This window comes from Ambystoma mexicanum, chromosome 4p, assembly GCF_040938575.1.
Source record: "Ambystoma mexicanum isolate Mex_15411 chromosome 4p, UKY_AmexF1_1, whole genome shotgun sequence".
In the NCBI taxonomy this organism is placed as follows: Eukaryota; Metazoa; Chordata; class Amphibia; order Caudata; family Ambystomatidae; genus Ambystoma; species Ambystoma mexicanum.
The window spans coordinates 180,974,302-180,996,542 of NC_090927.1; the positions used below are offsets into that span (position 1 = coordinate 180,974,302).

Consider the following 22,241-nt stretch of genomic DNA (forward strand, 5'->3'; position numbering starts at 1 on the left):
CTAGCCGCAGGCACCATTATTGGAATGGCGGTTGATGACCGACATTTTTCCATTGATTTAGGAAATCAACTGCTAGGACAAATCCCCAAGGACTGTTTTGACAGTGACAGAGATGACAATACAACACCAGACAGGATCGTTACCCGGCATGGGGGGAACTTCCTGCTGTACACTTCCTGCTCTTATGGTAAGGAAGATGTGACTTCAGAAGGGATGAGGTGATTTTCCAGGTCCATGAGGGCTGCCTTTCCCACCTGAAGCCTCCAGTCCAAATCAGCACTCTGACCAGGGACTTCTCCACCCAGCTGGAGGAGGCCGCTGAGATAGCAAAACCAGAAATCTTTCCAGGCTTCAGGCAGATGGTGGAAGAGAGAGTGAATCTAGCTGATGCCTGTGTGACTCTGGAACAGAAGCAAAAGTTGAAACAAGTTTTCTTGGATTTCCAAGATCTCTTTGCGGTAGACTCATATGACTGTGGTCACACTGACATCCACACAACAACAATTCCCACGGACCCTGGCATGGCTCCAGTGTTTATGAAGCGATATTGCTTGCCTCTCGCATCCATGGAGTCCCTTACTGAAATAATTAAGAACCTTGAGTCCCGGGGAATAATCTGTCCAGTACATAGCACCTTCAATAATCCGGTGCTGGGAATATTGAAGGCAAACAGCCAGTGGAGACTCTGCGCCGACGTTAGGGAGCTCCACAATCGGGTCCATACTTCCCGATGGCCTCTTCCCTACAATGACCAAGGGCTGGCCCAGATCCAGGGGTCACAGGTATTCACTGCAATAGACCTGACCAATGGATACTGGACTGTGCCTGTCAGTAGGGAGAACCAATACAAACTGGCTTTTACCTTTGGGGGTCAGCAGTACACATGGACCCAGACTCCCTTCGGATATCTCAACTCAATGAATTCAACATTTTCTTACATAAGGCCATGCCCGACTTGGGTGCGAGGGGTAACCTGGCTTATGTAGATGATGTCCTCATCAAAAGTTCATCTGTGGAGGAACATATAGTGGGGATCCGTTATGTTCTGACACAGTTGAGGGCCGCCGGAGCAAAACTTTCCTTTCAGAAAGCACAGTGGTGTGGAACCCGTGTTAATTTCTTGGGGCACGAGATTACTCCTCAGGGTCTCTGTCCCCAGGAAAAGAAAGTGGAAGCTCTCCAGAAGCAGAAAGACCCCACAACTGTGCGGGAACTAAAGTGCCTCCTTGGACTGACTAATTACAGCAGAAAGTTCATTGAGGGCTACGCAGAGATCACCAGACCCCTGATTCATCTCTTGAAGGGGGGGGGGGTCAAGTGGGAATGGGGTCCAGGACAATCCGAGGCAGTAAGACAGCTCAAAAGAAGCCTCTCACAAGCGACCTGCCTAGCAAGGAGTTTTTCTTGGAGACATGGTTCTCTAATACATGCTTGACTGCAGTATTATATCAAAAGCATGACAAGGTCAATAAAGTAATCTCCTATGCGAGCAAAGCTTTATCCTCTGTGGAGGAAAAATTAAACGATTGTGAGAAGGCACTCCTGGCAACGGTGTGGGCATTGAAGAATTACCGCCCGTTTATCCAGGGGGAACACATCATAGTGGAGACTCCACACCAGCCTCTGCAATATCTCCAAAGTGACAGAATCCGGGCCGGAAATGTGAGTAATTCCCGAATTACTTCCTGGATTCTGTCAATGCAAGGCTTTCCTGTGGAGGTCAGATATGGCCAAAACAAGAAGAGTCCCCTCGCGCAAGGTCTGGCTGACTTGCAGGATTGTGCCAGAGAAAACTGTCTCGAGGACGAAAGTCTAAAAATCAAGGACAACATGGAGGCATACCTTCAATCCCCACACAAAGTCTTTGAAGAAGACAAGTGTGAGGGAATGCCCACTGTCTATGTGGACGGATGCTCTTACCATGTTGACAACAATGGGGAGAAAGAACTGGTGGCTGGCGTAGGGAATGCATGGGTGAATGAGTCCCCAGAACCCTCTGCTGGATACAAGATTGGTCCTCGAAGTAGTCAGGTGGCAGAGTTGATGGCTGTGCATCAAGCCATCCTCACTGCTGCTCAACATCAACTCCACAAACTGGTCATAATCACAGATTCGGACTATGTACGGAACGGGTTCGTGGAGCAACTGGTTAATTGGAAAACCAGAGGCATGTTATGTGCTAATAACAAACCCTTGAAACATGGGAAGTTAATCCAAAATATTGATGATCTGGTCACCGTGAATGGGATGACCATCTACTGGAAGAAGATCAAGGGTCATTCCAATGTAGCCGGACCAGACAAAACTGGAAATGACTTAGCTGATCAGCTGGCCAAAACCGGGGCCATCCAAGGGGATCTAAAAGAGATTGAGTCCCTGTTGGGGGAAATCCAGGTCACTGCTATCACTAGGTCCCAGACAAATGCTCACAATGATCTTTCAACTGCACAATGTAGTAAGGAGACGCCCAGATGCTGATTTGATTATGGCTCAGAAAGGGGATCCAATAATTGGTAAATTTTACCAACACATTGAGGACCCTGTGAACTTTCCCCTGACGGATACCGATTACATTGGGAAAGAGGACCTCAGAGTGTTGATGAAATGTCCAAGAAATGTTCTGAATCCAAGACGGTTTGCTGGTAAGGAAATCCCAAGCTGGCATTGATGAGTGGGTGGTTCCTACCTCATTCCGAAGCCTGATGTTAAGTCACATCCATGATGCGGCCACAGCCGGTCATAGGGGGTTTCATACAACACTTGAGATCTTAAGAGAGGTTGGATACTGGCCACACATGGGGCAGGACCTCGACCAATACTTGAAGGGGTGTCTTGTGTGTGCACAATTTCAGCCAACATCCCTCACACCGTGCGCCTCTCCAATGCCATGGTCAGATTTGCAAGTTGATTCGCTCCTCTAGGGGGAATAAGTACATGTTGACGGTGACATGCTTATTTACTAAATGGGTGGAATGTCTCCCGGCCCCAAACTGCAAGGCAGAAACAGCAGCTGCCCTGATGATCAACCACATCTCTTCCCATTTTGGTCTACCCCAAAGGATTGAGTCAGACAGAGGTAGCCATTTTACCAGCAAAGTAATGACTAAGATGTGGGAGATACTGGGGGTTAAAAAGAAGCTACACATTGCTTACCAGCCAGCCTCTTCTGGTGCAGTCAAAAGTTACAACCGAACCATTGTGAGCATCTTAAAAAAGTTTGTGGCAGATTCTGGGCCAAGTTGGGATATACGATTACCTCTGTTCCTAATGGCCATCAGATCTACCCCTTCATCTGCAACTAAAATGTCACCGTTTGAGCTGATGACTGGACGCAGGATGGTGCTTCCCCAGCATTTGCTCTACAGGACCCAAGAGCAAACCTTGATCAATGCCTCCACACAGCATAAGTATGTTGAAAATTTAAGGAAACACCTCCAACATGTTTCGCCTATGCTCAGTGAAACCTAGAAAGATCAGCCGATAGCATGAAGACTCACTATGATTTGAAGACTACTAGGAAAGAATACAATGTAGGGGACCGGGTGTATCTATACAATTTCCAAAGGAACCAGGCCAAACAGCGGAAATTTCTGCCTACATGGAAGGGACCTTTTGAAATTGTAGACAAGATCTCCCCAGTCGCCTACAAGATCCGCATCCCCAAGGGTAGTTTGGTGGAAGGGGAAGACAAGTGGGTCCATATAAATCAGCTAAAGTGTTGCCATCCCAGGCACACTCTGCAGCAACTGGAGGAGTCCTCTGCAATCCCAGAGGGGGCCGCTCCAGAGTAATACAAGTCCAACCCTAAAATATTCCACATATAGCCTATAACATTCTATGATTCTTGAATGCAAATGTCTCCTGATGTATAAAATGTATATGTTCGCCCCACCATTAATAGTGGTGGGGAAATGTTGACGAATATCGTTCTGCCGCTTTTGCTTTGTCATCCTAGGTGAGAAGAGGAGAGATAAACCATGGAGACTGACCAAGAAGGATGACCCAGGGACCAGGAGCCAAGATCCCAGCGGCCCGGTGTACCGCCCGGAACTCCCATCAGGACCGGCGAGGAGAACCAACCGATCCACCCTGATGGAGGAAAAGATGCTGAACTTTGCCATCTGCGGAATCGGAAGTAGATGATGCAGACATCCCAGCGCGTGGGTCAAAACACCCTTTGCACCCGACTCCCCCTCGACTCGAAATCAAAGTGCAGTCGGGCGGGGGGGCTTGTAAGGTGTATCGACTGTATTATGCTGTATTATGTATTATTATTATGCTGCAACATTTGGTGCTGTGGGCTTAGAAAATCCAAGATGGCGGAAAAGGCCACATTTGCGCCGGAATCCAGGAAAACCGCGCAGTTTTTGCACACACCAAAATGGTCGCCTGACCTGCCACCCACCAGTGCGAGCGTGATGTGGGCCAGAAGCGCCATGAGTGAAACGTGGTGCAAAGGAAAAACAGCAGTGCCTGTTAGCTCAAAAAGTGCATTGAAATCACCTTGGTTTCTCTGAATGCAAGCTCAAAATGCCTATTTCAAACATTGCAAGATATTCAAAAATCTTACTGAACACCAGCAGACATCTGTCAGAATGAAGTCTTGTGTGCATACAAAATCTGGAAAGATGAAGAGCCTAAAATAATCTTCATAACAAAACTGGCAGAGCTGTGGATGTCAGCAGCATAAGTGAAATTGGACTTAAAGCCACTAAAATCGAAACGTTTAAAATAAATGAGTGATTTACTTTGGAGTGTCACATAGGTTGCAACTGTTTAAATGTCATAGTTTTGAACTTAGATTCAGCGTTCTAGCTGCATGTGTCAACATTGTAAGTTTGATTTGAATGAAGAAAAATGGGAACAAAAGTGACATTTGGCTGAAGCCTGGCTTAAAGAGATTGAATTCTGCCCGGCAACTACCCCCGACAGGAGTGGAAACTTGCCCAGCAACTGTCTTCTCCTGCCCCCACCAAAAAGAGATTACACCTCTCTGATTGAATTAGGGGAGGTGTACATGAGACTGCAGGAAACAGAACAATGAACTTTCCTTGGCTCAGGCAAATGCTAAATCAGGGGGTCGTAAATGGCTTCCTCCCGGAAGGAAATGGGAGGGGCACTGCCTCTGTGAACCAGCCAAGCTTGGAGGAAGTGGACAAACCAGAAATTCCCCCATGTGTTTGGGGAAACCACACCCCTATGGGCCAGAGCATAATTTTAGAAAGATGGATAATTCATAGTACATAATTGTCAAAATTATATCAATAATACCATGATTCCTGTGATTTTTCTGTGCACATTTTAAGAGGCGTTAGGACTCTGTGGTATGTTCTGGGGGGTAGTAGCGGAAAATAGGGTATTACACCAAATGTATGCATGTTGAAAATCTGGCACTTCATCATCTGATGCCCATATTCCTTGCGCACATTTGTGTAAATTCTGGAAAAGTTTAGAGGTTGTGTTCTGGATGAAAAGGGCAGAATTCTGTCAGAAGTGAACACAACATCTTACAAAGACAGGGATCGGATGGTTTGGCGCTACAGAAAATATGTTAACTGGACATATAATATTAGAAAAATTGTACATAGATAAATATGCATTTAAGTCAAAAATAGATTTGTGTGCAAAGTGACAAGGGGAGTGTTATTTCTGTATGCCATAAAAAGGATGCCGGATGACTCACAATTCAGTTCCCCAGTTAGGCGACAGAGAATCCTATAGCCTATCAGGATCCTCAGAGGGTTAGGCATAGAAAGTCAGCCTTCACACCCACTTTCAAAAGACATAAAAAGACCCACTGAAACCCAGGTAGGGACATTCACTTTCCACTTTCTTGCGAAGCACTTTGACAGGAGACTCCAGACTTCAAATCCAGACAGATCCAGAGACCAGAACTTAGAAAACCAGACTCCAGAACCAGAACTTAGAATCCAGACTTCAGAACTTGTAGCAGAGAGGCCTAGTCCACATGCTGAATCCTTCAGAGGCCTCAGAATCCAGCAACCTAACCAAACTATTCAACAGCCGGGCAAGCTGTTTGATTCTGGCTAGAACCCTGTGCCAGAACCCAGAAAGCAGAGCTGTATCTGACCGCCGTGCAGTGCCTATAGAAGACCAGACCCAGACCAGACCGCTGTGCAGTTCCAGAACTTTTGCCAGAACCAGAGATCCAGACCAGCAGAGCAGAGAGAATCGCAGCTAAACCTGTTGACCAGATCTGTGATGAGGCCCATTCCTTCCAAAGTTAGGAGTGAGTATCCAGCCGGAGCTGTGCAAAACCAATCTCTTAGTTTAAAATAACCTAATTCAAACCATTTCAACCTATTTAGAACTGCATAGAAATCGTGTGTCCATTATGTGATTTCAAACCTGTGAAAGTGTCATTTGTCATTTGAATCTTACTTTATTTCTGAGAATCTACCTCCATTAAATCGTCAGTATCTTTTGAACCACGTGTGCTAGGAACAAGATTTTCATGTTAAAGGTAAAATCCTCAGCTTTCCAACAAGCCCCAACCCGACTTTCTACTCTGTATAATTATTCCGTAATTGCGCTCGACGCACTCGGAAAAAGTGCCGCGAATTGCAATTTGACTCAAACTTCTTCACCTGTCAAAAATAGCTGTCTTTTGCTTGCAACTGCTGAAATCCGTTTTCAACCTGATAATCCCTCATGAATCACTGATAGTGTTGACCTGAACCAATCTTAAGTAGCTATCACCTACCCTGAATCTCCTATAGGGAATTAAAATAATTTTTAGCGTATTTTCACTTCTTTGCAAATCACATTTAAAGTATTTTTGCCTGTGTTTTAAAATCATCCCTGTTGCTCTTAGCTTGCTACGGGGGAACTAAAGTGGTATTGCATTTGATTATATTCCTGAACATTGTGTTCTCTCCTTCCATCTCCTTATATTGCATAGGGGGGGAGTGAATTGTCAAAAGAAAAAGTGATCATATTATCTCTTGTGGAAAGCATCTCAGTTATTTCTGTGCTGCATTCTTTTCCATCATTGCATTTCCTTGAACCCATAAAAGCATTCTCAGCTACCTTATCCTCTCTATGCCAACTCCTAAGTAATTAAAAAAGTGTGCTAGTGTAATACTATCCATTGTTGATCACTGTCATATTCATACGTGTGCTATCAAATATTAATTTATTAATAAAAGTGTGATATATATATTGTGTAATTTTTCCAATAAATCTTTTAATTTGCAAAACAAACCTACTTCTTGGCTCAGTGAGGTCAGGGGGATTCAAAGAGAGGGGCGTTATACAAGGGTTTATCATCCAGATCTATGAACTTGTCATACAAATATATAAATACAGGCTTCTTTGGGGCATCCCACACATGGCATTGACTTAGTTGGAGTGCTGAATTGAAGTCACTTAACAGGCTCTTTGGGCAAGCATTCAGGATGGGTCTCACACCTATAAACAGTGTGATATATTGAGTGGGCACCTCACTCCTTGGAGCATAGTATCAACTGTTGCTGGTAATCTCACAACTGGATGTACAGTTTCACTCTTGGTCATCTCAGTGACCCCATTTATATTAATGGAGTCAGTCCCCCATCTGGGAAGACAATTATATTTCTGTTAAAACACACATTGTCACTCCAATTTTCTCGATCTATAGATCCATACCATATTCATTCAATGTGTGTGCAGGGGTGATAACTTGTGTATGAAAGAGCTCATTCTTTCATTCAGGAGAGATAAAGGGGTAACAACCCCCTGTATGTGGGATCAGGCTCATTTTGCCCCATGGCACCTCCAGAGGGAGTGAGCAGGTTTTAAGACCCTGTTGATTCTGAAATCCGACAGGCTCGAGCCTTCTATCCCTTGCCCCATCACAGCTCCCAACATCCTGAGCGGCAGTTTATGGACAGCAGGCAGCTCCGGACATGACTGTTGCCAATTGAATGTAGACAGATCTACTATTTAGACACTGGGAGAGAGCCATGAATCCACATTGGTGGTGAAGAAGCACTCAACATACAAAACACAATGGTATAGTGTTGCAGTCCTGCTGAGAAATGACAATTCTGATCATGTGAGCAGTAGGCTGGATCAGTGCTGCCCTATAAAAGGTGTAGAAGCCTCTGTGAGAAGTAGCACTACTGTCCCAACAGTGAGAAGTGTAGTATTTTCACATTAACTATGCTTAAGAACTTTGGGTTATTGAATAGTGCTGCTACATTCTGAGTAATTCCATCCCTTTAAATACACGAGCTCTTGTACAACCACAACAGTGTTGAGTTATTCTGATGATGACAGACTTGCTCAATTATGGTTCTGTATTATTAAATGTACTTCAGATCTTTAGAGTATCGGAAGGATAGCTCAGGGGCAACGTGCTCACCTTGGAAGCAAGACGACACAGAGCAACACAGGTTCAATCCCTCGGTCCGCGCACCACAGGTTCACTCCCTCGGTCCGCGCAACACAGGTTCGCTCCCTCGGTCCGCGCAACACAGGTTCGCTCCCTCAGTCCGCGCTTAGAAACCTCTGGGTAGTACACGCATTATAAATAACCAATTAAAATAAAAAGAAATACATCTGTTGAGAAGTGCTGGGGCCTTGTCAATAAGAGTGTAGCAGCTCAACTGAGAGGTGCTGATGTTGCCCATGAAAAGTATAGCAGCCCCACTAATATGAACTAGCATTGCCTCAACAAAAGCATAGTATTATCGCTGAGAAGATTCAACAATTATAGAAGCCCTGTTACAGCAGTACTATCCAATCAAGAGTATAGCGAGCTAACTGAGGAGTACCAGCATTGCCCCATTTCAAATATGGCAGCTCTACTAGAAAGTGCTGGCTCATACGCCTCCGCTCCCCGCCCATAGCATTCACTCTCACCACGTGCACACTCAGAGACATGCAAACAGTCTCATTTGCCCTCTCCCTGCCCCTGACCCCTCCCTCGCTTTGCATCTGTACCTCCATTTCTAAAAATACTTCTGGGTTGGGTGTACCTCTACATCTGTGCACCCCTCTTGCCAACAGGGGTGCACAGATGTACAAATACACCCAACCCAAAACGATTTTTAGAAATTGTGGGACAGAGTTGTTTTGCATCTGTGCTCCATTTCTAAAAATCGTTTTGGGTTGGGTGTACCTCTACATCTGTGCACTGGGGTGCACAGATGTATAAGTATACTCAACCCAAAACGATTTTTAGAAATTGAGGGACAGATGCAAAGCAAGAGCCTTTTGCCCGGGCCCGCAGCCCCCCCATACTCGGCGCCCCTGAATGTGGGTAACTGTGGGAAATGAGGGGAGGATGGTGTGGGTGTGTGGTGGGTGCTGGAACACAGAAGGGTTGTTTAATAACGGTGTTGCCGTTGATAGTGAAGTTGTAGAAGAGGGGGGGTGGGATAGCGAATGTTGAAGGGTTGGTACACGTTAGGGTACAACGTCCTTTCATCGCGGAATTAACCTTTGCTGGGTTTTTCTCTGCAGATATTTTATTGAAAAAAAAACTAATATATACAGTGTGGGTGTTCGGGAATACAAAAAAATTAAGAGATGGGGTGCTTGGGGGAACCCCCCATTAATAAAAAAAATTTAAAATTCGATGAGCTGTCTCGATAACAAGCCTGCAAGGGTTAATCCCGCGATGAAATTACATAGAACCCATGGTGGGAGAGTTGTGGTGGAGTGGGAGGTGGAGGTGGACTCGGTGGAGAAGCATGGTAAAGAGAGACACGACTGTGACAAAATGATGGAGGTCTCAGAGAGCGACAAGTATTGGGACGTGGCAGAGGGGTGGGGAATGCTGGAGTGGAGGTGACAGTCTTCTGTAAATGTTGGTATGCATACTATTGTTCTTGAGATTCCTGGTTGCAGTTTGCCCGCTAACGATGATGTGGGATGGCTCTAGGAGAGATTTTGTGAGGATTCGAGAGGAGGTATGCCAGTTGTGGTAGGGTGTTGAGATGTAGGGCTGTCTGGTATCAGGTTGTGGGGGGAGATGTGTCTTCTACATGTGAATCTGAAGTTGGCCGAGGTTTATCGGTCGAGCCATGTAGAGTGATATGAAACGTGGCTGGGGAGTGTTGGAGATTGAATGTTGAGCTGTAAGGTGCTTGGGTGCACGGATACGGTTTGTGTCAAGATGAGGTGTATAGTTATGGTTAGGATGTTTTGGTATGCAGCTCTACCGACAAGCGGTGTATCAGCTATTTTTACTCCCTAAAAACATGTCAATACTCCCAACAAAAAAAGAGGGAGTAAAAACACTCCCAAAATAATATGAAGCTGCTGACACATAGGAACCTGCCGGTGGGAATATGTTCGGCTCAGTGGTGCCAGTGGGAGCAGTGCCATGTGAAGGCGCTCTATTATTAGTATTGCCTGATTTGAAGAGGAACTTGGGTAAAAAAGCATATTATAATTTGCATGAATTGCTAGGTGCCAAGAAGAAGGGATTACCAATAGGTATCGATTTTAGAGTTGAAATAGATTTGTACTCGCCTAACAAATGCACCCATTGGAAATGGGAGTTACTTTTTACTCCCAACTTCATTCAACAGGAAGTAAAACACTCCCCCCTTCACAATCTCATCTGGAGCCATGGGTTTGGCCTCATCGGCCAGTGATGGTATCATTATTTGGTATTACACATTGTAAACTAGGGCTTATTTTACAAAAAAAGTAATTTTCTTTAAACTTGTTAAGTCAGTTGACACACAATCCCCCGTTATGTTTGTCCAGGTATTTTTTCCATGTTTTTCAATTGACTGTGCTTGCCTTCTTCATAGGAAAGCAGCACCAGAAGGATGGAATCCACGCAAGTGTGCGGCCTGGAGTGACCTCAGTGTGTCTGGCTGTGTAGCCGTTAAATGACATAGATGCACATTGGGTACCACCTCTGGTGGCGCAAGCTACGTCTGAAGACGGTTGCACAACACTCCGTATGACCGCGCCGCCTGACCAGACGTCAGGGGGCTTCTGACTGATGCAACAAGCTCAATGTGTAAAATTCTAGCCAAAGGGAAGTTAAACACGCTGCAGTGCTTGATGCGCAACCCCTGGCAGCAATTACGCAAACTAGGAAGCGCCAATGAGGAAATCAATACAACGGGCCGGATTCATGGAATTTGTGCATAGTTCATTTTGTACTGCAAAAATGACTATGCAGTGACTTTGCACAGCGAAAATACACTTTGCAGAGTTCCATGAATCAGGGTTTGTGTCGGCAGTGCAAAGTCGCTTTGAACCGTGCAAAGAATTCCATGAATCGGGCCCATAATATCTGCATAGCAAGCAGTAGAAATACTGCAATATCCACAACAGGAACACGAAAATGGATTAAACCAACTCTTTGTCACGTGTTATAAATGTTTACATGGAAGACCTTCACAAATATAAGACACAGAGCATGCAACTGCTGGGGTGGGGCACAGAAGTCATACCAACCATTCTAGTTTTTGTATCATACACTATGGTTTCAATGAACATGGAACGTAAAGGCGATGTCAACCCTTTAAATCCACCAGTATCTTTAGCTGATGAAGGCAAAAGGGTGGTAGAATGCTGAATGGCCGTAACCACGGTTACCGCTTAACGCTATATACAAAAGTGCCTGCTGGTTGAATCGCTCAACTGCGACTGATGTTGTGACCCACATTTCGATGAGCCCCTACCACTTGCAAATTCATTCTAACCCCTGTTTACGGGGCGAGGGGGCACCCGCTAGGGCGTGGGGACACATCCAATCCCCAGAGTGGGGACTCGTAAGGTCAGCTCCTCTCAGCGTGTCACTTCCACCCTGTTCTCCAGCAGAGACTGGGTAAAGCCAATAAGCGGCAAATAGGGAAACGCGCCTAATGTGCTGTTCATGTGAGCGGAGCACGGTTTCTTGCTGCACTCCTACTCCCAGCTTCACCACTTGCCACTTGTATTTGGTTATTCATAACATGCTTAATACCGAGAGGTTCCTAAGCGCGGACCCGGGGATCGAACCTGTGTTGCTCTGCGTCATCTTATTTCCAAGGCGAGTGCATTGCCCCTGAGCTATCCTCCCGAGACTTGGTGATCCAGCACTGCTCTGCAGCATCATTTCTACTGCAACGGTGCTATTAGGAGTCTCCTCCACTACACCTCCTACTTATGGATTTGATTCAGGACTGCAGTGGTGCAGTGCCAGCAATGCCAGCCAGGCTCACGTTCACCAGTGACTGCGGCTTCAGGGCCAGCAACACCTGTTCCACTATCAGACTTATTTCTGTGCAGGTATTTTCAAAATCAAGCCTCAAACACGTTGAATAAATCAAAGACCAAGCATTCTTAGGAGGATTTTCACAGCAGCAAACAAAAGTGTGGATAAGGTAAAAGGCTTACTTACAAGTTTTTAATTTCGCACCACCAGAACTTGCAGAAAGCGACGGCAGATATCACTGAAGCAGGTGTGGCCTGTCAAAGCAGAAACGCTGTAAAATAGAAAGGAACAGACATATGGTTGAAAATAGATATGAAGGCTTATTAAACAAGATGGCGGCCTCAAACACAATCTTCAAATTCTGGAAACCTTCACGAAAAGGAAATTATATTTCCGAACTCAAGTGCTAAAATAGTCTATCCACTTGCAAATAAAGCTAAGTGTCTATATTTATCTATTGGTGCATGGAGATTCACTGAAAAATACTTGAATGGACGTCAAGATTGCAGGTTAGGGCATCACAAAGACATTTGTCAGTTCCTAAAACTGCCATAGGTCAGCCACTGCCGAGGTTTGCTTGCAGTGATATTGACCAACATGGCACACTTGCCATAATAGGCGCTGTCAGTACCTTCAGGGAGCGGCTAATAAAAGAAAGCTCAAAATGCCACTTGCCAGAGGTGCTGCTAAAATACACCAGGCTACTCTGAGATATGCCAGAGTTCAGCTCAACGTGCCAGTATGCCAGTTTGAAAATTGCTATGTCAATTTCCACATTGACTAGCAAGTTTCAAATCCCTAGTTAAACATAGATTCTCAACATTCAATAGCCCCATGAATGGGTTGCCTCTAGTAAAGCACATCTGGTTTCCTATTTGCCTCCTAAATGTTGGTATGCCAAAGACAACACCGACAGGCCGATCTTGCCCAAGCTAATAATATTGTTATGTTGCTTTTATGTCACCAGGAAATGGTAATGCCAGGCTCAATCCCAATACCATACCATTGTTGCCCAAGAAAACATATCAGCAGGCAAATTTCTACGTATGCCACAGAAGAGAGTAATGCCTACCTCAATACTATGTCAGTGTTGGCCCGGTTCAACATATTTGTTTGCTGGTTTATACATTAGACCCAGAAACCAATGGTCGAAGCCTCGACAATGCCATGCCAATGTTACTCCAGTTATGCACGTTGACAGCTGGTTGACTGCATTGGAACCAAAAATCCCTATGACAGTCTCAGTAATGCCATGCCATTGTTTCACAATTATGCCCATTACCTTGCAGTTCCTACATGCCACCCAGACAATTGTGATCTGTGACAGGTGCCAGACTCAAATGCACACCAGTATTCCCCAATTGAACCCGTTGCTTTGGAGTTTCTACAATGATTCAGGGTTCAAGATTGCTGGCAGCTGGGAGCTAATTAGCTTCTGCTTATAGCTTAGGAGAGCCTGGTTAGCTTGGAACCGTCACCAGGAGCTACTTTTGACTCCACAGGACAACGAATAATAATAATAATAATGTAGCATTTATATAGTGCTACAAACCCTCAGGTATCGGAGCGCTGCTTATTATTACCCACAGTGTGTGGTGCTCATTTATCAACCTCGGAAGGATGAAAGGCTGAGTTTGGCCCTGCCGGGATTCGAACCTTCGTCAGCAGGCTCGGAAAAGATGTCAAAGCAAGCGCTCTACTCGCTGTGCTATCGGACCAGCTACTGGCACTATACAAACATATGTGTTATTGAATCTGTATGTTTAGCAATATGATTAAAGGACACATCTAAGGCACGTTTAAAGCAACATGGAACATACATCATGGACAAAAATGTAGGGCACGATTCATGGAATTATCTACATGGAAAATCGGGAATTTGCATGTCAAACTGCGTGCAAAATCCCATTTATCGACTCATGGAATCGACTACAGTACTTTTTCGTACTATGCAGGGACTTCGTGCAGGCTAGGCAGGTCACTGCGAGAGGCCGAATTCCTTGCGCGAGACACCAAGCACAGCGTGGCCATGGCTGTGCAGAGAGCAGGGTAGGCGGCAGAACACGGAATGTGGGATGTTTTTACCCATGCATCCAAGCCCTACCATAAAACTGTGCATTACTGGCATTGAAAACATCATGATGGCCAGAACTCCCCAGAGAGTGCACAGGAAAAACATGAAGAATAGGCTGCCACCCATTTTTGCCTATGTTGTGAGCACAGGAGGGCACTGCCTAAAACCACCATTGGGCTACACACACAGTAGCCTGAAACCATTGGGAATGGCAATGCTGATTGCCAAAAGCAACCCAGAACTGTGGGGAAATCATTTTCTTAATGTCAAAATGGATGCAATACTGGTGGTCACCACTATCAGAAAGCCGGCATTTTAAAACCACCAGACTTTTGTGTAAAACTGAACAAATGAACCCAAACCAGGCCAAGGAAAGACTTGCTAAGAGGTGGATACAACGTAAAACTATATTCTGAAATGACTTGAAGGAAGTAATTATTTAATGTATATATAAAAGATAGCTGGGGATGTCAGCAGCTTAAGGGAAATTTGATTTAAAACCACTAAATTCGAAATGTTTAAATTAAATGAGTGACCTACTTTTGAGTGTGACATAGTTTGCAACTGTTGAAATGTCATAGTTTTGAACTTAGAATCAGCATTCTAGCTGCAGGTGTAAAACATTGTCAGTTTGATTTGAATGTAGAAAACTGGGTAACAAACATGACATTTAGCTGAAGCCTGGCTTAAAGAGATTAAACTCTGACCACCAGCTACCCCCGACAGGAGTTGAGACTTGCACAACTGCATTCCCAGGCCTGGCTGCCTCCTGCTGCCCCTGCCAAAAGGAGATCACATGGCCCTGTTGATTGAAAGGGGAGTGGCACCTGGGGACTGCAGGGAACTGAACAATGGGCCTTCTTTGGCTCAGGCAATTGTTAAATTAGGGGGGTCGTAAAATGGCTTCCTCTTGGAAGGAAATGGGAGGGGCAGTGCCTCTGCTAGCAAGCTGAGCTTGGGGGAAGTGGACAAACCAGAAACTCCACCATGTGCTTGGGGGAAACCACACCCCTTTGGGCCAGAGCATAATTTTAAAAGAAGATGGATAATTCCTAGTACCAACTTGTCAGAATTATATAAGTAATATCATTATTCTTGTGATTTTTCTGTGCACGTTTTAAGAGGTGTTAGGACCCTGTGGTGTATTGTGGGGGGTTGCTAGCAGAAAATAGGGTCTTACTCCAAATGTCTGCATGTTACAAATCTGACACTTCATCAATTAATGTCCATACACCTTGCGCACATTTGTGTAATTTTTGGTAAATGTCCGATATTGGTAAACCGACCAAAAAGCGCAAAATGTGGTCATTTCTGAATCCCAGCTCGCAGGAACATGGGGCTTGAACAGAGACCTGTCTTAATTCATCTGTAACATGTACATGTAATGTCAACCACTTGTGTATCTGGGAAATATGTATTTGAATCAAATATAGATTTGTGGGCAAATTGACCAGGGGAGGATCCTCTGACCCATAAACAGACCTCATCATGATGACAATCCATTTCCTTCCCCCAATCATGGGAGAGGGGAGAATTGGGCCAATGACAAGTAGAGAGGGGCAGGCTCAGTTATGCCACGCACACACCCACTTTCTAAACACATAAAAGCAGACAGTGCAGGACAGGTAGGGACATTCACTTTCCACTTTCTTGCGGGACGCTTTGCCGGGAGACTTCAGACTTCACATCCAGAGATCCAGACTTCAAATCCATCAATCTCCAGAACCTGTAGCAGAAATTAACTCCAGAATTTGTAGCAGAGAGGCCTGAATCCACAAGCTGAACACTCTTCAACAGGCCTCAAAACCAACCAAACTATTCAACAGCCGGCCAAGCTGTTTGAATTTTTTGCCAAGAACTTTTGCAAGAACCTGTAGCAGTATCCAGAAAGCAGTGATGTATCCGTAACCAGAGAGAACCACAAACCAGACCGTTGTGAGCAGAACCGGTGCTTGACAGACCCAGAGAGCAGAGCTGACCCAGATAGCCGGGACTTCAGAACCACCCGCCGGAAGTCCCGTCCAACCTGACCAGACCTTGACGGCTTATTTTAAAAATATAGTGTGAGTACTCACTGTGCCAAAACCAATCTCTTAGTTTAAAATAATCTAATCCAAACTATTTTAGCCTATTAGACTGCCTCCTAGAATCGTGTCATTCTCTCATCTTTAAAGCTGAAAACTGTCACCTGTCATTTTGAACCTTTAAATTTCAAATCCGAAAAACTACCTTCACAAAATCGTCCGTATCTCCGGAACCGTTTGTACTAGGAGAGAAATTTTAGCATTGCTAAAGTGAGCCTGAACTAATATAAACTAGATATCACCCACCCTGAACCTCTAGAGGAAATTAAAAGCATTTTTAGCATCATTTCACTTCATTGTCATCACATTCAAAGCATTTTGGGCCTGTGTTTCAAATTTCTACCTGTTTTCCTCTAAGCTTGCTAGGGGGGAACTGAATTATATTGTTTGCATTCCTGAGAACTGTATGCTCTCCTTTTCATCTCCTTACATTGCATCGGGGGTGGGGGGGAGTGAATTGTCAAGGAAAAGTGATTACAATGTCTTTTGTTGAAGCCATATCAAGTTATTTTCTGTACTGCATTTCATTCATCATTGCGTTTCCTTGAACCATATAAAGCATTCTTTCCCACCTTATTCTTCTGTTCCTATTCATAAGTAACCAAGAACTGTGCTACTGTAGGATTACCTCTTGCTGATTACTGCTCATATTCACAAGTGTACTATCTATTATCAATTTAATTATAGAAGTGTGATATATATATATATTGTTTAATTTTTCAAATAACCCTTTTAAATTTGCAAAACAAGCCTACTTCTTGGCTCAGTGGGGTCGAGGTGGATTCTAAGAGAGGGGTGTTATAAAAGGGTTCATCATCCAGATTATAACTTGCCATAAAAATACATAAATAAGGGCTTCCCTTGGGCATCCCAGACAAGGCACTGACTTAGTGGGATTGCTTGATCGGAGTCACTTACAGGAAAAGGAGGAAGAACAAGGTGGCCCTTATGAGGGACGGCCAGCAGGCAGTCCATTGCACGCCCACTATTACATGGAACGATACATATTCAAGGAAACTAGTACACAACCTCTCGGTGGGGAAATAGCCACGCAAAGCCCTCCTACTATCCACCACCCAGAGGCAGGCGTACAAACATTTGCGCATAGGATTCACCATGCAGAGGTTAGATCGGGAGTCGGATTTAGAGGTGCGTGTATGCAGCCGTGGTTCTGATCTGACTTTGGGGTGCGTGTATGCAGTGCAGTGTAGCGGGGTGCAGTAACGGTCCACATGCAGATATTCTGAGTTTTACCCAAGTTACGATAAATCTGACTCTGGTAACAGCTACGGGGGACCCTGCGCAGGGTCCCCGAGATGCAGGCCTGCTGGCAGTGAATCCCACGCACTGTTTGAAGGGTGCATATATTCGTGCCCGGGGGGCACACAAAGGTAGCTGTTCTGGTTGTTTTTGCTTTGCGTGGGGGCATGTCGCATGCGTTCTGGCCACGACTTGCGTATAAGGTTACTTTGCGCATACAATTCCATGAATACGCGGAGTGCACAGAATGAATTCTGCGTGCAGGCTCGCGCAGTGTCATTCTCAGCATGCGCCCTTTGCAAGATAAATGCACACTTTTCAGTTATTCAGGTCCTTAGTATTTACACTCATGTGAATGTTAGATTTGTGGCGCTATGTTAGATTCTACGTACTAACTACTGGTTCTCCGGAGGTAGCTCCTGCCTACTGGGTGATGCCCAATACCCAGGAGCTGCTTTTAGCTAGTGCTCATCAAATCACAATTTCGATCCCTGCATGCACCCCGAAAGTTGTGATACTAGCCTCAATAATATCATGCCGTTAAGTACAGTGAGTTACTGTTCCTAAACTGCTCCCAGAACACACTCCACAAACAGAACGACACTACCTGGTGTGTGGTAGGGGGAGAGCCCGTTGCCCCATGACCAGTAATGTGTAGGCGTGTGTGTGCGCGCATATACGTGCATACGCACACGTATGGTATACCAACACTGCGTTTTACCTTCTTTGTCATGCCTCCACCTTACTTCTGCATGGCTCCTAGATTCCAGTGTGACACTCATGGGAAATAGGAGGCCTGTGTAGCATTAACATTTGTCTACAGGCATACCAGCATGCAAGTGCTCATGTGTGGCTAGGTGAGTTTAGCGCCTGCCACATATGAGACAAAGGGCATGGGTGCCAGGTCTGACTGCAGACTGGCTAGCAGGGAAGAAGACTCAATTTGATAATAAAATATTGCCAGAGAGAGAGAGAGAGAGGGTGGGGAATGGGGACAAGGAGTGTGGGTGTGTGTTTTCAGATTAACATTCAGACAATTTCCTTAATTTCTTCCCCTGCCTGAGGTGCTGCTACTTTCACCTCTGGGAGTTTTGGTGAACTCAGGAAAGATAGAAACCTCCACTGAAGTCTTGCAAGAACCAATAGCCAGTGCACAGTGACGGCGGCCGGCGCCCCTATGCGTTCCTCTGCTGGATGAAATGTGGTGGCTTGACTTGGCAGCCTGGCACCTTTGGCAATGATGCCCTCCCTTACAAACCACAGAGCAGAGGGGCAGCCGAGAGTGACGTCTGCATTATGAATGCTGAAATGTATGAGTGCCCAAAGGTCGGCTTTAGTCATACGTATGGGTCCTTTACGACACAATACACAGCATACACTAATGACTTCCCATCGGTTTCAATAGAGACCTGCGGTGCAGGAGTGTGCAGCAGACAAGGGGTACGTGTAAATGTTATGATTCAGGATTGGGATACCTTAGCCAGGATAGGTTAATTGGGGTATCAACCTCTATGAAAAACCTGCTGTAGTCCTTCCTTTAGCACGTAGCTGCAGTTTCCTTTACGCGAAGTCGTAACTGTGCAACTGTTTCAGCTGCACCAATCAGGTGGCGGGTTATATTTAGATATTCACCGCAGACACCGGACGCCATGTCTGTCTCTCACCAATAACCTCACTTCTACAACACCATACAGCACATTTCTTTAAGGCCCGTTGCCAAGAGCCCCAACCACACAGGGTTTTCTGGGTGACCACTTACCGTTTAAATAACGCCATGTAAAGTGACATTTGATCTGACTTTTCAGGGTAGCCACGATGAATAAGTATTAGAAACAAGTGCATACAACCCATTTCAGTGGGAAGGGCCTTTTTAGGAGGTCCTGGAAGTGCTAGTGCTGTCCTACTCACGGGATCAGTGAGCTCAGTACCAATATGGCCCAACCAGCAGAATCACATACATGCCAACATTCTGTGACCAAAAATCTGTAGGAATGTTAAAGTTTGAAAAATAGTCAGGCGAGACGGTAATGATATGAATAGGGCAAGTCAGCAGCCGATTGTCATTGAATGAGCCCACCGCCGCGGGTGCATTCAATGACAATGAGGCGCCTGCCACGCCTTCTGCCACCACGCCAGTTCGGGGGAGCCCTTGAAAGACTCCCCCGAGTTGGCGTGGTGGGGGGGCTAATGGTGCCTTTTGTGAAAGGCTCCCGCGGCAGAGGGGGGCCCTTAGCCCACCGCCGTGGGTGCCTTTGACATCAAAAGCCTGCATGCCCCACCTTCTCCCGCTACGCCAGCTCGGGGGAGCCCTTCAAAGACTCCCCCAAGCTGGCGTGGGCAACAAAAAAAAAATGTTAAAAAAACAAATATTAATCAGTATTTGGTGCCAATAAATCGGTAGGCGGTAAAACTGCTTAAAAAGCGGTATCCTACCACCTAAATCGGTAGGGTTGGCAAGTATGGAATCAGCATTGGCAAGAAATGGTATTCCTACTTAAGAACATCCTTTGCAGGAAAGGCTTGAAAAAGATGTGTGATTCTCCTTGAGCACTCAGTTGTTTGGCAGCTGGGAGAGCTGGTAGGACTGGAAGCAGGCTGCAGCATGTCACATAACTTTACCATGACCTTAGGAAATAAGCCATATGATGAAGCATGTTGAGCTGGCTGTCAGGGAATGCAGCCAGAGAAGCAGGCTCATTCCTTGAAAACGACACGTCCCCTTTTTACTTACAGGAAAGTGCTCAGGGGAGTGTAGTATACACCATCCTTGTGCTACTAGAAGCCCAACCCATATGAAAAAGTGCCACCCAAATCTTGACTCAGAAAAGCATATCACAGGACAGCAAGACCAATAAGCTGGTGGCGAGCAGTACTCTTAGGACCTAAAGCCCGCACGAGGCTTTGAAAAAGCACCACAAGAAACTGAGAACTCAGGCATGAGACTCAGCCTTCTGCTGTGTTGCTCTTCCAGAGGCACAGAAGGCATTGTGCATGTCAATAAAGTAGAGGGGAAGTGGTGCCATGACAACGCCTCTGCTGAATACACCCTTCCTTGCTCCCAGCATAGCAGCAGATCACAGCCCAAGCGTTTCCAAGTAATGAAAACCAACAGACTAACAATAAACCCATTTTAGCATTACATTTCTCGACGGTCTGAGATTGTTAGTATAGCATGTTTACAAGTAAACTGTATACCGGGCATATCATTCGCTGATCTAGAGCCCACATTCTCGTTCGTTTGTTCGTTCGTTCTCTCTTGTTCTCTCTCGCTCTCTCTCTTGTTCTCTCCTCATTCTCTCTCCTGTTCTCTTTATCTGTTTCACAATATCTCACTATATGTGTCTCTCTCTCCCCCTCCCTATCTTTTTCTCTTGCTCTGGGTCAAAGTCCCATTATCAAGTGTGCCTTAGTTAGAGCCACCCCAGATGTTGCTGATAAAAGCGCAAAAAGAGAAAAAAACGCAGATAGCTGGAACTAGGTGAGTAGGGGATGATGTGTTTCTTATGGCTAAAAGTAGCATAAGAGCAGAAGTGGCAGAGGAATCCTCTGAGGTGAAGCCCAGCCTGGTATTTGGAGACATACACTGTCATCGTGTGCCTCCTGCAGGAATATCGCCATGGCACTGAGGGAGCATTGTTTGTACGGGAGGAGGTGAGGAGAATGTGGGAACCTATGGGGTAATGACAGACCCTGTAAGAGACAGGGAGGACCATCCTGCAGTCTCTAAAATGGTGTTTGTTATTTTCAATGTTTTTGTTAATTGTTAGTGTTTGTGCATTCAGTAACACATTTGAAGATCTGCAGCACTGCCAACCAATCAAAAGAAACAGATGAATGGTTTCAGTCTGATCATGAGCCTTTCCAAAGAAGGAAACACATTTTAAAAAAAAAGAAATAAACAGTGTCTATTCTCAGCAAAAGAATCTAACAAAGAAATATTTACTGTACCTGCATTAAAAGTGGGTCTTTCTTAGTAGTGTTTCTCCCTACTGTCCATATTCTGACTTTGCTACGAGGGTGGACTCAAAGACCAATGCCTAATCTGTCTAATCTCCTTCAGGGACTTCCTAGACTGACTCTGCTCTATCAATGTTGTTAGTTGACTAAAAGAAGATTATAGGGTGTGTCTCTCAGACACGCTACCCAATTCACCCTTCCTAGCATGCCCTTGTGTTCCTCGTCCTCTCTCTGTCTGAAGTTCTCTTCTTACTACTCCCCTTCATCCAACTCCACTCCTGATGCTCCCTCCGTCTTCCTCCTCTGTCCTTCTGATATCTCTTATTCCTTCTACTACTTGCCTCCACACTTCGAAGCTACTACACCTTCCTCCATGCTACTACTCTCTCCTTGACACTACTACTCCCTCCTCCACATGACTACTCCTTACACACTACTCCTTCTGCCACACTACTACTCCCTCCTACACACTGCCACTACCTCCTACACACTACTGCCATGCTACCTCACCTTCTCCCCAGTCACATTCCTCTCGCTCTCACAACCAGTTACCCCTCACTCCCGTCACTCCTAACAACCTCACTCACTAGCCTTGCTGGCACACTCACCTCTCAGTATCACTTGCACTCACCAACCATTGCCTCACCTTTTCCAAGGATTGCCTCCATATCCAATCTACTTTATTTCCTCCTGCTGG

At 45.4% G+C, this 22,241-nt stretch overlaps 1 protein-coding gene across 4 annotated transcripts in view; it reads right to left on the reverse strand.

The window, feature by feature from the left end:
* Window positions 1-22,241, reverse strand: part of PTK2B (protein tyrosine kinase 2 beta) — a 998,240-nt gene that overhangs the window by 573,269 nt on the left and 402,730 nt on the right. For all 4 annotated transcript variants that reach the window (XM_069605649.1, XM_069605652.1, XM_069605651.1 and 1 more), the window contains one exon: window positions 12,356-12,440. The gene's annotated coding sequence lies outside the window, so the exon portion shown is untranslated. The remainder of the gene's footprint in view (window positions 1-12,355; window positions 12,441-22,241) is intronic.